The sequence below is a fragment of the Mus pahari genome, chromosome 12 (assembly GCF_900095145.1).
Source record: "Mus pahari chromosome 12, PAHARI_EIJ_v1.1, whole genome shotgun sequence".
Classification (NCBI taxonomy): domain Eukaryota; kingdom Metazoa; phylum Chordata; class Mammalia; order Rodentia; family Muridae; genus Mus; species Mus pahari.
In genome coordinates, this window is record NC_034601.1 from 87,295,713 (window position 1) to 87,311,503 (window position 15,791).

General features: G+C 43.6%; 1 protein-coding gene across 2 annotated transcripts in view; it reads left to right on the plus strand.

Moving 5' to 3' along the window:
- The first annotated feature begins 728 nt into the window (after positions 1-728).
- The window catches only part of B3galt5 (beta-1,3-galactosyltransferase 5), a 37,177-nt gene continuing 22,114 nt past the window's right edge, over positions 729-15,791 (plus strand). Inside the window, exon 1 of one of the 2 annotated variants that reach the window (XM_029544601.1) lies at positions 729-822. The gene's annotated coding sequence lies outside the window, so the exon portion shown is untranslated. Of the gene's footprint in view, positions 823-3,440; positions 3,491-15,791 lie in introns of those variants that run through there. The other variant, XM_029544602.1, reaches the window with a different exon arrangement.

Here is a 15,791-nt window from a genome sequence, read left to right on the forward strand (position 1 = left end):
CACATAAATACATGGACATGTTTCAGGCCAGAGAAAGGTCTGGTGTCTTCTGCTATTCCAGCTAGTCTCTTTCCCTCGGTTCTACCAACGCATCGTTTTCCACTTGGCCTGTGGGAGAGAGCGTTACCCAGCACCAGCCTCTTAACTTTCCTGTGCCTCAATTTCCAAATCTGTAACACGGGAAAATGACTTGTACCTTTGTCACTGCCCAAGTGAATAGGGTGTAGGCACATTCCCATGAGGTTCTTTGACCTTGCACAAATCTTTCTTATGAGAATTCTCGCCCCGCCTCGCCCCCACCCCCTGCTGTCTCCCTCTCCCCTTTCTCCTCTCAAGGGGAGGGAGCGTCTTGGTCTTCCAGCAGTCACTGGGTGTGGGAAATGCAGGACTCTGCGGTTTGGCCTGCACTGCCAGTAAATTCAAAGTTAACTTCAAGACTGTCCCCTGGGAGGGCAAGAGCGCACAGCCGGCAGCGGCCCTAGAGGATCTGCGCAAATGCTGGTACCAGGGAAGATGCTCTGGCCAGCAGCACTCGGGAGGCAGGACCTTGGCAGCCGGCTCCTGCTGCTTCTTCATAGCGCAGCTCGCAGCTCTGTGGTCCAGGGACCCAGGCTCTGACTAACCGGCCGGCCGCTACTGCGCTGCGGGAGTCAAGTGCACCTCCTCCTGCCGCCGCGCACCTATCACAGTCCCTAAGCGCATTGCCGCGCGCTCCTCCCACTTGCAAATGCCAGTCCAGCTTGCGACTGCCCTGGCCTGGACAGAGCCTTTGGGCCGCCTGCGTCCCCTGCTCTGTCCCTTCTCAGCTCCAGCAGGACGACGGTAAGGGATTGCGGCAGGAGGCGGGGGCGCGGGGCGCGGGGACTAGAAGCAGCAGGGCAGGCTGGCATCCATGTGTTCTTCCTGTAAAATTAAGGCAGAGATGTCACAGAGCTTGATGAGAGCTTGGATTCACTGACAGAGACTTGTATATATACCAAACCGAAGGAAGGAAGTTGTGCTTCTGGGTGGGTAGCAGCGCACACATAAATGAGGGTTACACATCGATGGACACAGCACACGATTCAAAAGAATAGCCCGAGCTAGAGAAAATAACATTAATCAAATCAAATTCTAAAGCCAACTCTGAAGCATCCTGCCGCAGCAGCTCCTGCAATGTGTGGGCCCAGGGCTGAGAACAAGAAAGGAAAAAGCCTTCTTCTCAGCCAGGGGTGACAGTCAGGGCTGACTGCCAGGGGCTGACTTCCTGGGGTGTTCTTCTGGTCTTGGGAGTGCCTCGGGGCTTGGTAATCAACATTTTCTTTGGGGGTAGGTTGTGGGTAGGGGTTAGATGTGCTATGATGTGTGTGTGTGTGTGTGTGTGTGTGTGTGTGTGTGTGTAGGGTGTGTGTGTGTGTGTGTGTGTGTGTAGGTTTTAATGCGCTGGGGTCTGGGGAAAGGTCTAGCTTCAGTCAGTGTTGGGCTTTTATCCATTTTATAAATGTAGGAAATCCCAGTGGCTGCTTTTATCCATTTTATAAATGTAGGAAATTCTTAGTTCATGGCTGAGTTATATGCATGTTTATTAAGCTCATTCTTGTATAATGAAAATTTTCAGTTAAATTATAGCTTTGGGCAAGGAATATAGCTTTAGTGATACAGTTGCCTCTGGACATGTGGGAGGCTCCAGCTCAATCTTCAGAACTGAACAAAACAAAACAAAACTGTCTGTGTTTATTTGTCCATCAGCCATCCGTCCAGTCTTGTATATGCTCGGTCTAACTGTTCCATCTCTTCAGTGTCTCTTCTTTAAAACAAACAAACCAGCCAACCAACTCAGCTTGAGTAAAATGCACATTTGGCTTCAAAGAGATCATGTCAGGAATGACTGTTTTCTGTTACCTTCAGTTTTTGTCTAATTAAAATATAAAGTCTGATTTTTGAGAGAGAAGCTCAGGACAAGGTTGATGGCACCAAGTTTGAGAAGTGACCCTGAGGAGCAGATCCTTCCTTTGGGTCCCCTTCCCCATCCCCCAGTTTAACCCAGACAATTGTTCCTTTCTGAATGTCCCTCTCAACAGATGCCCCTTCCTTGTTGGTTTTGGGCAGGTACTCTGAATAAACCTGGGCATCTCTGAGTTATGAGACCAGCAGGATGATAAGTCTCCTTTCAGCAGGGGCCTCCTTCTGTTTCCACTTGCTGGTCTCAGGAGGTGGACAGGGCAGGTTCAGAGGATCCTAGAAAGGCTTCTAGAGAGCAGTCTCTGCTTCTCTGGGCATAGGCTTGGCCTTGGCTTCTGAGCTCAGGAACTTGCCATCCATTCTGTGTGCTATCTAACTGGACCTCTGATTCCATTTCTCCTGGGTTTTCTGTCAGGACTAGATCCTGGTCCAGAGCCTCCACCCACAGTTCCAGTGGCCTGGAGCAGCTGGCGGCTACAGGGCATCCTCTGTCCCTAGATAGTAAGTTAAGGTGACCCTTGCTTGGTCCTGACAGAACATATGCTGCCATGTCTTCTCACCTCACTATGAATATCAGCTGTCAGGAGTTCATTGCATTGGCTCCACCCTGGGTTGGGTGAGCTGAGTGTAGGCTTGTGTGCATATGTGCTCACTCTGGGGTGGGGTTGTAGGAGAGGAAGATAGAGGTAAAAGTTGTGGAGTGGCCTCTGGTACGTACACACACACACACACACACACACACACACACACACACACACACACACGGTTGATCATTCTCCTCTCCCAAGTTCAGCCTACCTTCTGGCTAGGCTTGGGCATTTCACTGCACCAGGCTTTGTGGCTCCCTCCAGTGGGTTTCAACAACACTTTTTTTTGTAAGGGAACGGTCTGAGCCAAGCTACAGAGTAAAAGAGTGGGCAAGGCAGATGATAGGGATTCTGGGGAGGCAACGTGGCTCTCCGTTTAAAACCAGGAGATAATGTGACCAGATTGAACCCCGAAACAACTGAGGACCAGCTGTCCTGCCAGGTGCACAGCTTTCAAAGATTAAACCCTGGACACTGAAAACCACAGCCTTTGGGCACTAGCTACTACAATAGTTCATTTTCCCAACTGTCCAGCTAATGGAGGGTGGGGTGGTAATGTTCTAGACCAGTTCTCTCTGGTCTAGATGCCATGTTGACAAAAATGACCCAGGCTTCTTATGACTTCAGTAGAGCAATAAAAACACACCTGTTGGTGTGGAGAGAGATCCGAACATGTCCAAATGAGGGAGGGAAAGAGGAAGCACCCCAACTCCAGGAAATCTGCCCCACTCTCACGACAAACTCTGATGCCAGCATGCATGCCACAACCCTTATAGCAGTCTGAGTAAGTGACCATCCAGAGTGCACACCTGCTCCGGACAGGATAAGGCTGCTGCGGGGGGGGGGGGGGGAATACTGAAATCTCCTGCAGGCTTCCAGAGCTGATTAACCATTTGTAAACCGTACCTGCAGATTCAGCTATGGGTGAGAAAACTGAAGAGCTTTTGACGAAATTGTATAAAGTGAGGACATGACCACTCGGAGGTACTGTTGGAGGGGAGGTTCTTGTTGTAGATAGGAGGGGGAGTTCAGCCAGAGGCATCTGGAAACATCTGGAGCAGGGAGAGAAAGCAGTTGACTAAACATGACCAGTAGACTGAACTGGGCCATGAGAGGAGAGAGGTGGGGGGAGGGTGAGCGAGAGAGGAAGAAAACAGAGAGCAAAAGGAGAGAAGAGGCAGAAACGACAGGGTTATAGGGGAATGGGAAGCTGGGGGAAGGGAAGCCTATGAGCTGAAGAAGTTTAGGTTAGCAGCTCGGGTTAGAAGAGCTGAGTAGTCGCAGGTATTGAGTGAGCCTGGAAGCCAGCATGTGCTCATAAGAATCCCAAAAAGCCACTTGGTCTGATCCCCTCCCCCCCAAAATAACATTTGAGTTAAAAACCAAGATCAAGGGTTTAAAGATACCAACCAGACTTTTTAAAAAAATTGCTTTTGCTTATTTATTTATTTTTACAATCCAATCGTTACTCCCTCCTGGTTGGTCTACCCTCCCACAGTTCCATCTCCCATTCCTCCCTCACACCTCTCCAAGAGGATGTGGAGGGGGCGGCTCCCCTGCCAGGACTCCCCAACTCCCTGGGGACTCAGTCTCTCTAGGGTTAGGCGCATTTTCTTTCACCTAGAACAGACCAGGCAGTCCTCTGCTGTATATATGTCTGGGGTGGGAGAGGTGGGAGGGTGGGCGTGGGGTGGGGTGGGGATGGGGCTTGTACCAGCTGATGTATGCTGCCAGGTTGGTGGCTCAGTGTCTGAGAGATCTCCAGGGTCCAGGTTAGTGGAGACTGCTGGTCTTCCTATGGGGGTCAACCTCCTCCTCAGCTTCTTCCAGCCTTTCCCTAATTCAACCACAGAGGTCCCCAACTTCAGTCTATTGGTTGGGCGTGTCAGTCAGCTGCTTTCAACTGATTTTTAACATCTGATTTTGCACACTCTTCCATATCCTCAATAGGAGCTAGAAGTCACTTGGGACTAATTAGCATTAAAAATGTAGTTGATCACTTCCGTATACTCACAGAGAGACCCAGGAGCTTGGGCAGATGACTTTAACCCCGTACTTTGGTTCTCTCCACTGACACCATAGACCAAGTGGTTCTCAACTGCCCTGATGCTGCGACCCTTTACAGTCCCTCAGGTGGTGGCGACCCCCAACCATAACATTATTTTCATTGCTACATTTTGCTACTGTTATGAATCACAGTGTAAACATTTGATATGCAGAATATCTGATATGCAACCCCCTTAAAAGGCTCACTCAACCCCCAAAGAGGTCAAGACCCACAGGTTAAGAGCCACTGCCGTAGATGCTGATAATATTACTTCTCTCAGTGCATGTGAGGACTAGATTGTCCCATCTTTCCCTGGGCCTCTAGTGACAGTGACTATGGAAGCCATCATTTACCTATCATTCTCAAAGCTCTGCTGAATTTTGCTTGAGTATGGAAAGAATAAAAATCTTCTCAAATAATAAAGTAATTGACTTTTAAGGGTCTTTGCCAGCTGGTATGACACAGATATTTTGGGGCATGGTAGAATGACTAAAATAGTAGACAGACTTTTGGGCTCAGTGGTGAATGAGTAGAACTCGGGTTTGTGCTCTCTACTATGTAGCTTTTGATTCTGTGTCCAAACTTCCTTCCCAGGATCACTGTCTAAGGCTGTCTATAGTCTTTCTTGCGAGACCTCATTTCTTTGTTCCCTGAGGGTGTTTTAATTACCATACGTTAGCTCTGCAAGTCCTCTGTTAATCTCCTGGGCCTCTCGTCATTTCCTATGCCCACTGTGTTTTGCCATCTGAGTGCTGGGTGTCTCTGGGGAGCAGTACATTTATTGGGCTCACCTTTGATCCACTTCTTTGAGTGCATTCTTCCAGGTTGTCTGTGCTGCTGGTCTTGTTTTAACCAGGACAGGCTACCTCATTGGCTGTCTCTGTAGGTAAAAGTTAAATTGACCGTTCGTTGTTGCCTTCCAATTATGTGTGTCTTAATTTGACTTCTTTTCGGAGTTTTAGTCCAGTCCCGAGTATCATAATCTGCTCCTTGTCTCAGGCTATGAAAAAAGGGAACGAGGGAGGCATCAGGCTGTGTGGATAATAATCATGACCGGCAGGTTGCTTTTCCTGGAATTTTACTAAAACGAGTTTTCAAGGTCAGGGAGGAATCACGTTTATTTTTCTTAAAATGGTAAGAATTTTAAGAAGTATTTCAGGCATGTAGAGAAGTCAGAGAGCAGCAGACAAGCTGTGTGTGTGTGTGTGTGTGTGTGTGTGTGTGTGTATGTGTAAGTGTGCTTGTGTGTGAGCTTGCTCATGTGTGAGCATGCTTGTATGTGAGTGTGCTCCAATCACATGGTGGCACCTGCTTGTTACTTATGATGCAAGACTGTAAAAGTGAGCTGGTCATAAGGCATTGGCCTTCAGGTCTCTTCGTACCTTTTGCGTTTTCTCACTGGATTCTTCCCCATTGTGTGTGTGTGTGTGTGTGTGTGTGTGTGTGTTCATAACTCTACATGTGAATCTGCATCTCACATTGCCACCATTATGCTTTTGAAATTCACTGATGTTGAGGCACAGTGCTAATTTTTTGCACTCTCATTGCTACTGCTGGATCTTTAGATGTTTTTACATTTTCGTATAAAACACAGTTGTAGGCATTCCTGGTGAGTTGTCTTTTGCACACCTGTTTAATTTCTGTAGATTAAGAATCCTTTTATCTTAGCATAACTGACTTCTGGGGCATGTTCGTCTCCTTTGGTCCTAGATCTGGAAGGATGCTATTTGGGGTGGTGGTGCACTAAATCTCACTCTCACCAACCACACAGTTCAGTATCTCACTGCCTGGCTCCCCTCAGCCTCACCAACATGTAGGATGGTTAGATCTTTGCATTTGTATTAATAGAAAGACTAGGAACTCATTCTCACTGTGTTCGGTGCATTGACCTGATTCTACCACAACTGGTGATATTCTCATTTACATATAAGTGTTTTGTTTATTTATCTATGTCATCATCCTCTGTCGATTGATCTACCCATCTTCCATCTGTCTCTGTGTTTATCATCCATATTTTCTTGTCTATCATCCATCCATCTACCATCTATGGCTGAATACTTGTCTATTTTCTATTCATAATGTATACCATGAATATATTACTTAATGTCTATCTGGTGTATCAGTCAACCATCAATCAGTTTGCAATCTAGCTATCATCTGTTCATCTATCACCTATCAGGCATCTGTCATCTACATATGTCATTAATCTATCATCTACTATTTATAATCTATGTAATTTACCTATCTTCTATTGTATATCTTTTTGGTATATCTATTGTTTGTCATCTGTCTTCTAGACATAATCATCTACTATTTCTCCATTACCTACCATATACCTACTGATAATCTATCATCTACTATCTCTCATCTCTTATCTATCCATGTGTCTATGCTATCAATCATCTGTTACTTAACATCTATTTATGTATCTATCATTTATTATCTACTTATCATCTATATACCATCTATCATTATCACCCACCTATAATCTATCTATCTATTTACCATTAACTATCACCTGTCATGTCATCATTATCTATCATCTATCATGTATTTGTCTGTCACCTATTTATAATCTATCATCATTATCTATCATCTATCTACTTGCCATTTATCTAACTGTGTATCCTCTATCTACTATCTATCTATCATTTATCTATGTATCATTTATCTTTCTACTATCTTTTTATCTATCTATCTATCTATCTATCTATCTATCTATCTATCTATCTATCTATCTATGTCTCTTTTTCCACTATGACCAAATACCTAGTAACACAGAAGCAAGTTGAGAGGAAGAACTGAGGTCACAGTATAGAAGGTAGAGTCCATCACAGCAGGGTAGCATTAAGTCAGGACCAACCACTTTCTGTGTCAGCAGGAACATGAGGTGAGTAGTTAAATCACACAAACCAGGCAGTATAAAGCTTAGGCAAGAAGGAGGCCAGGCTACAATTCTTAAAGGCCTGCAGCCACTGTCTCCAGCCATGCTTCCACACCAAAGGGCCCATTGTCTCCCCAAACAGGGTCAGAAGTTGAGGACCAAGCATTTTATCCTCAGAAGTCCATGAGGGACATTTCACGTTCAAATTATGGAAGTCTGTCTATCTGCCTACTGCTTGGGATTCTTCTGTGAGTGACCTGTTTGTATCTTTTGTATATTTTTTATTTTGAGTGTCTCTTCTTATTGGTTGCAGAAGCTCATTAGAGCCTTCATTTACACTGGGAACACTTCTTTCCGGTCTGGGGCTTGTACTGTCATGCTTTGTCTAACCACACTTTTTAGTTTTTACTTTAATCAGATTTGTCATGTCTTTGCCTGTGGTTTGTGCTCTGCCTTAAGAGCGTCTTTCTATTCTGTTTTTGAAGACAGTCACATTATTTTTCTTATAAAAGTTGTAAAGGTTTTAAAGTTTGGGCAACTTTCCCTACATGAGAAAACCATTTGGGTTTTAACATGCCTTGAGTTTGGTTTGAATCATTTGTGAGCTCAGGTGTGGCTGTTCCGTGAGAATAGCCAGTGGCCTCAGGTGTGACTGTTTTCCTAGTAATGGGCTACTACCCCTTTATAAATGTGCAAATCTGTTTCCAATGTGTTTATTCTCTTTTTATTGATTACCTTGGTTAGGTAAGACAGAAACATCTTGATCTAGGACTTACACAGTAGAAACTTGTGGAGGGCAAGTACGTCTTAGGTCCAAGTCCCAGGACAGCTGACTTCTGGTGAGCTCTCTTTTCTGGTTGCAGACTTGCTGTAACTGTGAGGGGTCTGACATTTCTCGTCCTTCTTCTAATCACTCAATTGAATTAGGGTCCCACCCTGGGACCTCATCATCTAACCTTTAATTATAGCCTGAAGGCTCTGCTGTATTGGGGCCAGAGCTCCAATATGAATTTTGGGGACACACCATTTAGTTCTTAGCATTAGCCTCTTTGCCTGTACCTCACCTATGTGTTCTTGACTCAGTGGGTGGCTGGGAAGAATCACAGGCATCAAGTTTTCCTCTGTTTTTCTTTGTAATGTGCTGCTGATCTATTTTTGTCCTCTATATAAATTTCAAGTTCACTTGTCAGGTTGAGCTAAAAATTTTGTCAATTATCAGGATTGTTGTTCTGTCATGATGTAATTTGTTGATTTCAGAGCAAGTACAACATTGATGATGATGATGATGATGATGATGATGATGATGATGTCGTCTTGCTATTTAGCTGAGGCTGGCCTTAAACTTTAGATCCTTCTCTCTTAGTTCCCTTAGTTTTGGGATTGTAGTTATGCACTACAGCACCTGGCTCAACATGATTAATTTCCAGACTGTTTACATTTTGCACAGTATTCTTGCTAATATCATGCTGGCTTGGGATCACAGCCAGAACCCCATGTTGTTCTTGATTGTCATGTCCCTTGCCACATCCACTCTGTAAGTGTCTCAGTCTTTGTCTGTCATGGGTTTAGCATATTGGGAAAGGCCAGGACAACTGTTTCCTGGAGTATCCTTCAGTTTGAGTTTGCCTGACATTTCTTATCATTAGTGTGAAGTTATAAATTCTTAATAATACTGTAGAGGCTTAATAAACTAGCCATATTCTAATTGGTATACATGCTCATATGTAGCATGTCTTTAAAATCTACTATTTTTTATTTCTCTGTGTGTGAATGTATGTCGTGTGTACGCAACTGTGGGGGCTGGAAGAAGGCATCAGATCCCTTGGAGTCGAAATTAAAGGCAGTTGTGAGCTGCTCAACATGGGAATTGGGAACCAAAGGAGTCCTCTGAAAGAGCAGGAAGTGTTCTCAACCACTGGGCCAGGTCCCCAGCTCCTGTCTTGACTGTTTGAGGGCAGCTGATTATATTAGCTGTTTTGATTATGAATACAAAGAGGAGGGTACAGCTTCCCCAGCCTTTAGGGGTTAGCGTGGACATATGACTTTCCTGACTGATGAAAAGGGAAGTGAATTGATCTGTGCTAAGATAGGTGTTTGCTTTTCCTAGTTGTCCTCAGTCTGTTGGCATAATCACACGTTGATATGAATATTCTGTAAAAACCAAAATAGCACAAAATGATAAACCAGCGTTTGAAAGTCAGTTGCTTTCAAGAGCAGCCCGGTCTCCTCAGGGATAGGTCTCAGAGATTTGAGAATCGCTTCTGAGACAGCCTAGCCTAGTCAGTCTGAGATCAGAACCATATTGACTGAAAACAGGCTTGGGCTCTCTTCTTCCATTTCTTGTATTCTTTATTCATTTTTTTTTCCTGGTCTTATTGCGTTGGCTATGGCCAGAGAGTGAGATGGTTAATGGAAGCAGCCATGATGGACACTCTTGTCTTGATCCTGACCTTGATGGCATTGCTTCTAAGTTTCACTCTGAAGTGCAGCGTCGACGTTAAGTATCTGATGGTTCCTTTTTGTCAAGTTAAGAAGTTTCCTTTTTAAAATGATGAGTTAGTGCTTAAACTTATTGACTCATTTTTGATATATCTTTTTTCCCCTACAATATTCCCCCCCCCAATATTGCCACATAGTGTGTTGTTTCTTTGCCTGTGGCTATGATAACATACTCTGACAAAAGCAGTTTAAGGAAGAAAAGGCCTACTCTTGCTCATAGCTTATGGATGCAGCCTATTCTGGGGGGAGTGGGGGTGGGAATCGGAGCAGCTGGTTACATTGTGTCTGTTGTCAGAGAAGAAAGTAGTGAATGCATGCTTGCCAAATTTCCACCTTTTTCTGCCTAGAGAATGGTGCCACCCATGGTGAGTGGGTCTTCTCACTTCAGTTAACTCATCCAAGATAATCCCATCCCTAGGCCCATCTCTGGGTGACACCAGATTCTGTCAGGCTAACCCACACTCACACATAGTGTTTAGAGATGTTGCTTTTGTGGTTACAGTTTGCTTTTCTTTCTTTATCCCTGACTGCAGTTGAGTGCTTGTTTATTGTTTTCTTTTGTTTGTTTTTTTAAAGACAAGGTCTCATGTAGCCTAAGCTGGCCTTCAAATAGAAAGGTTGATCTTGAACCCCTAATTCTCTTTCTTCTACCTCCCAAATACTGGGATTATTGGTGTATGCCACCATACCTGGCTATTGTTTCTTTGAAATCATGCATACATATATATATATATAATTTATATATCACACATATAAGTTATATAACATTTATTATTATATAATATTAATTGTTATATATTTTATATGACATAGCAGAATATATTTTAATATATGGCACATGATATATGATATAATAATGAATATCATATACTATACATTATATACTTTATATAAATATATAATATCAATAAAATTAATAATATATTATATATTAGAAAATATATATTCTAAGGAATATATACATATATATCCATTAGAATGAAGACAGGTTGACTTTTTATTACAGACTTATTGTCTCATTGTTCTTTTTTTAAATCCAAGTTCTGTTTCTTGTTCAGCAAACTTTATAGGTTTATAATTTGCTATAATTTGGAATTTATTGATAGAGTTAGTAATAGTATTCTCATGGAAGCAGTTTTTAAATGTCTCTCTGCAATTATATTTTTCCATAGATATTTTCCTGACTTTTCTTTATACCTCCCTTCTGAAGACAGTACTTAAACTTATATGTAGCTCATTTTTCCAAGTCTGAAAATTTTACTTTAAATAGTCTTTTTTAAAAGCCTTAATTTTTTTTTTTTACTTCATAGGTTTTTTTTTTTTTTGGTTGTTGTTGCTATTTTTACTTTATGTGCACTGGTGTTTTGTCTGCATGTGCATTTTGTGATTGTGTGGGATCTCCTGGAACTGGAGTTAAAGACAGTTTGAGCTGCCATGAGGTTGCTGGGAATTAAACCTGGGTCCTCTGGAAGAACAACCAGTGCTCTTAACCTGTGAGTCATTCCTTCATTCCCTTAAATAAATTATCTTAATTCATTTAAAATACGTCCTCTGAGGCTTTGGGGTGAGTGGATTCCTCTTTGCTGCATTTTCTTCGTTCTCTACTTTTTCCTGTTGGATACTTTCCCCGCTCTGGTTTTTCCTGCTTTTTCTGTTGTGTGATCTAGAAACAGTGTTTCCATCTGTTTGCTGTTCCTCCTGGATTCCAAGCCTCTGTTTTAGCCACATATAATGTACAATTTGGTGTTCACTTTAATCCTTAAGAGATCTCCTTGCCTTATCTTTATTGCCGAGAGCTTCGTAATTGTGAAGATGTAGTCATTTCAATGGACATAAACTGAATGTAATCACGTATTTGATCAATTGCTATGATTTGCTTTGGCATTTTAAGTGTAGGTTAGTTCCACTTGTTTAGTGTTAATTTGGTGCTATCCTTCTGTCAGAGGACTAAGATTCTGCGCCTGTGGCTTCCGTCAGACACAATCAGCTGTTACGCACACTGAACAGAAGAAGTTATGGGGTGGAGAGGCAGAGTGGCTGGTGGGAGAGAGGGAACAAAAGCTGACCAGGTGCTGCCTTTGCTGGAAGCCTCAAGACTGTTCTGCTTGCCAGTGAGGGCAGAGGTGTCTGAGATGCGGCTGGAGCTGATCCCCAAACAATGATCACCAGAACCCCAGGTACAAAAGAGGCTGTGACACATTTTATAGCCAGTCCATTACAACAGACTCACCCCAAACAACCTTTAGCCACCTTTTTAGCCATTATCCAATTAAATGTAGACATTAGTATAAAGTTCAATATATAAGCCATTAGCAAGAGCAAAAACAATAGCTGGCGAGCATCTGTAGTGTGCTGGGTCACTTTCTAAGAGGCATTGTTGCTTTTGATGTAATTTCCAGTTTTTTATTGGTGACCTTGACAATCTGGCAAGGGCACAAAGATCAGAAAAACTCAAGTGAGTCTTGTCTGTGTTCTTTGTTGTTGCTGTTTCGTCTTTTGAAGTCGGTGTCTCACTCTGTAGTCCAGACTGGCTTGGAAGTCGTTACTGTGTAGCCTACGCAGGCCTCAGATTAGTGCTACCCGTTCTGTCTCAACTTCCTGAGTGCTGGGCTTGCAGGCGGGAACCACCAGAACCTAGCTTCTGTCAGTGTCTTAAGGAGTCTGAAAGCTGGGTTAGTGAAACAATTTGAAGAGTTGAATGCACTTGCCAGCACACAATCCCAGTGATGTGCACTGTAGCACATGCACCCACATCATACACATGCAACAATTGTAATAATAGTAATTCCACATTCTTTTCTAGCCTTTGCAGGTGCCAGGCATGCATGTGGTGCACAGACATACATACAAAGGAATAAAATGAAATTCAAACAAAACAACAGCAGCAGCAGAAACATCAAGAGGGGAGGCACCTACATTCTGAACCCAGATGTGGACACTGGAGCTGCTGGCTCTCAGTGACACCAGGGACTTCCCAGAGTCAGGCAGGGAGGAGTGTAGGATCAGAGTTAGCATTTCTCAAGTGTTTGACTTCATCTTCCACAGCCCAGGAAGTGTCTCTACCCACTCTATCTTCTGTACCCATCACGTGTCTGGAACCCACAGTACTGGGGACCTTGACTACCAATTTGTAAGAAGTATGGTGGCCATGTTCAGTGCATCTAGTGAATGTCAGACATTGCTCTACCCAGCCCTCAGACACAGATCGTGGGGGATGGGGTGTGGTTTAGAATTTCATAGCCCAGCACCTGGCTGTGGAGAGCCAGACCTGAGCAGAGTGGGTATGGGTAGGGGCTCTGACATGGCGGTATTACTATAGCTACTCTGTGGGCCCCTGGGTTGTTCTGTAGCCCCTTTCTTGTTGTCTGTGGCAAATCTGTTGGATACCCATCATCGCTCTCTCTAGATCTTTCTTTTGCTTTCTTTCTTCTTCTCTTTCTTTCTTTCTTTCTTTCTTTCTTTCTTTCTTTCTTTCTTTCTTTCTTTCTTTCTTTCTTTCTTTGTTTGTTTTTCGAGACAGGGTTTCTCTGTATAGCCCTGGCTGTCCTGGAACTCACTTTGTAGACCAGGCTGGCCTCAAACTCAGAAATCTGCCTGCCTCTGCCTCCCAAGTGCTGAGATTAAAGGCGTGTGCCACATGTGCCGCCACTGCCTGGCTTTCTGCTCTCTTCTAGCTCTGGCTCTCCCTTTCACTCTTTTTCTCCCTCTTGCTCCTCTCCCTTCCTTCTTCTCTCCCTCCCTTCTTCCCTTCCTTTCTCTTCTTCCTTCTGTCCTCCCTCCCTCCCTCCCTCCCTTCTGTCCTCCCTCCTTCATTCCTTCCTTCCTCCCTCTACTTCCTTTCTCCCTCCTCCTTTCTTCCTTCCCTTTCTCTCTCCCTCCTCCTCTCTCCCTCCTCCTCTTTCCCTCCCTCCCTCCCTTCCTCCCTCCCTCCCTCTTCTTCCTCCCTCACTCTCTCCCTCTTCTTCCTCTCTACACTCCCTCTTCTATTCCTCTCTCCCTCCCTTCACTGTCTAGGGATGCTAATTTCAAACTTAAGATCTTCTTTTCCTGGTCTCCCTAGTGCTGGGATTGTACTCCATTCCTAGGATCAATTTTCTTTCTTACTAAATAGTTAGACATTTTGATTTTTTTTATGAAGTTTGCTGTTAATTGCTGCCTTGTGAACAGGATGACAGTCCACTTCTTAAATTTGATGTGGTTGTGCTGATGTGTGGAGGTATATGTAAAACAATGATGCTGGTTTAAGCTGAAAGTAACTTAGAAGTAGTGCTCACAATGAACCAATTTTAGCATAAAATTAAGATTTTTATTCCCTCAATTAGTTTTTTTGCATGTGTATGTGTGTGATATGTGTGTGTTCACATGTGGGTGGGCAGAACAGACATTGATATTGGCTGTTTTTCTCAATTACTCTCCATTTTATTTTACTGGGGCCGGGTCTCTTGTTGAACTTGGAGCTCAAGAATTTGGCTGCTCTTTCAGAGGACCCAGGTTTGATTCCTTGCACACACAAGATGATTCACAGTCATTTATAACCAGTTCTCGGGGATGCTCTAGGTAGTTAAGGATTCCTTGTCACTGCTTCTCTGGTGTTGGGATGACAGGTGAACCACCATGTCCACCCAGCTTTTATAAAGGTACTAGAGATCTGAACTCTGATCGTTAAATTTCTTCAGCAAGGTCTTTATCCATTGAGCCACCTCCATACTTCCTCAATCAACTGGTTTTTTTTTAAACAAGTGGAATATATATTATCAATAAAATCAGTAGATAAAATTATGACTTTGTGTTTTCATGGGAAAACGGTCCCAACTTGTTCTGTGTCAGCCAACACGGAAAGCCAGACACCCGTGGAAATACAGGAGGTTTCTTTCTACTACACAGGAGGGCTTTCTAACAAACCTATCAATGTTTAACAATTTTAACAAGGTTGTAAAATGTGCTGCACGTTAGCTGTGAATCATTTCACAGTAAAATCTGTAGCTTTCCTGGCAAAGTCATCTCCAGAGCAGGCCGCGTGCTTGCAGCCAGACTTGGAGTGATGTGAATGTGAGAAGCTAAAATCAGATTCAAAAGAAATCCAGATGCTGGAGGGGACAGCCTTGGGGTCAGAGTTCTGTGTTGATCCTCTTCGACAAGTGTCCCCCGCCATCCAACTCTGAGAGCTAAGATAGACACCAACATGACGGTGATATTCCTGGGTAGAATTCCTCCCAAGTCTGCTGTGGCCCGTGTCACTAAGAAAGCAGGAGAGAGCATGTGGCAGAAGCACAGACAACAATGTGCAAGCTGTGCTGACTTCCCTGACCACAAAGAGTGTCCCTTGAGAGTGGCTACTGTGCTTTTTCCATGAAAAGGCTGAGGGTTGGATTGCTGGGTTCAGGGGAATGGGCGTCTTGGTTCATCAGAGCGTGAATGTAGTAGCCTGGTGTTCCCATCCACTGGACTCCACGAGGGCTTGCTTTGGCTGTCGTTCTTGTGCTTTGGTTCCATGGTAATGAGGGATCATGAAAGCAGAGATGATTCAATAGTCGTTACCATCACTGTGATAAGGTGATCGCAGGTTGAAGGGAAAGGTCACTTTAAAAGGGTGACTTCATGTTATGCCATGACATTGACTTCTCTGGCTTGGTAAGTCTTGAACTGAGATCTTGGCACAAATATCTGTAATCAACACAGAATCCGTGTACAAATACAATTTTAAAACATGTTTCTAGAATAGTCTATTTTACTTTCTTTTTCCCCCCTAGGTGAACTTTCTTTTTTTACCCCCATTTTTATTAGATATTTTCTTTATTTACATTTAAAACGCTATCCCGAAAGTTCCCTATAC